This window comes from Mastomys coucha, chromosome X (assembly GCF_008632895.1).
Source record: "Mastomys coucha isolate ucsf_1 chromosome X, UCSF_Mcou_1, whole genome shotgun sequence".
Classification (NCBI taxonomy): domain Eukaryota; kingdom Metazoa; phylum Chordata; class Mammalia; order Rodentia; family Muridae; genus Mastomys; species Mastomys coucha.
The window spans coordinates 4,530,836-4,531,922 of record NC_045030.1 but is presented as its reverse complement, the minus strand read 5'-3'; the positions used below and the strand labels follow the sequence as shown (position 1 = coordinate 4,531,922).

Below are 1,087 nucleotides of genomic sequence, written 5' to 3'. Positions count from 1 at the left end.
AAAGAAAATTGGCTGGTGACACATTGTATACCATGTGCATACCTAATAACAGTTATTCAAAAAATAGAATAAGTGCATAATTAAGAGAGAGGTGTATAGGTTAAGTGAGATCCAGCATGTAAAATACTTGGTAACACATTCAGCACCTCTATAAACCTTTCCTATATACACTTAAGATCATTAATGCCTCTACCTCATTTCATATAACCTATAGGTTTTATTATTGAAATTACAATTTCACATCTTTTACTCGTGTATATCTCTTATACTCTACTTTCTTTTCAGATCATAAAAATCCTTTTTATATGAATTTGATTATTATTTTTATTATTATTGATATTCATTATTGATATTATTTTTATTGGATATTTTTCTTTATTTATATTTTAAATGTTTTCCCCTTTCCAGGTCTCCCGTTTGGAAACCCCTCCCCCCGCCTCTATGAGAGTGTTCCCTCAACCATCTACCCACTCCTGTCTTCCTGCCCTGGCATTCCCCTACACTGGGGCATTGAACCCCCTCAGGCCCAAGGGCCTCTCCTCCCACTGATGTCCAACAAGCCCATCTTCTGCCACATATGCAGATAGTGCCATAGGCCCCTCCCTGTATATTCTTTGGTTGGTGGTCCAGTCCCCAGGAGCTTGGGTGGGGGTGGCGCTCTGGCCTGTTGACACCATTACTTTCCGCATGGGGATGCAAACCCCCTCAGCTCCTTCAGTCCCTTCTCCAACTTCTCTATCAGTGACCCCTGCACTCAGTCCAATGGTTGGCTGTGACCATCCACCTCTGTATTTGTCAGGCTCTGGAGGAGCCTCTCAGGAGATAGTCATGTCAGGCTTCCACTGGCAAGCACGTCCTGGCATCCAAAATAGCATCCAGGTTTGGTGGTTATATATGGGATAGATCCCCAGGTGGGGCAGTCTCTGGATGGCCTTTCTTTCAGTCTCTACTTCACATTTTGTCTCCATATTTCCTCCTGTGAGTATTTTGTTCCCCCTTCTTAGAAGCACTGAAGCATCCACACTTTGGTCTTCCTTCTTCTTTTGGTCTATTATCAGTGAGTACATACCATGTGTATTCTTTGTGA

At 42.4% G+C, this 1,087-nt stretch overlaps 1 protein-coding gene across 5 annotated transcripts in view; it reads left to right on the top strand.

Annotated features, from left to right (window-relative positions):
- The window catches only part of Rpgr (retinitis pigmentosa GTPase regulator), a 57,818-nt gene that overhangs the window by 20,765 nt on the left and 35,966 nt on the right, over window positions 1–1,087 (top strand). The window lies entirely within an intron of this gene.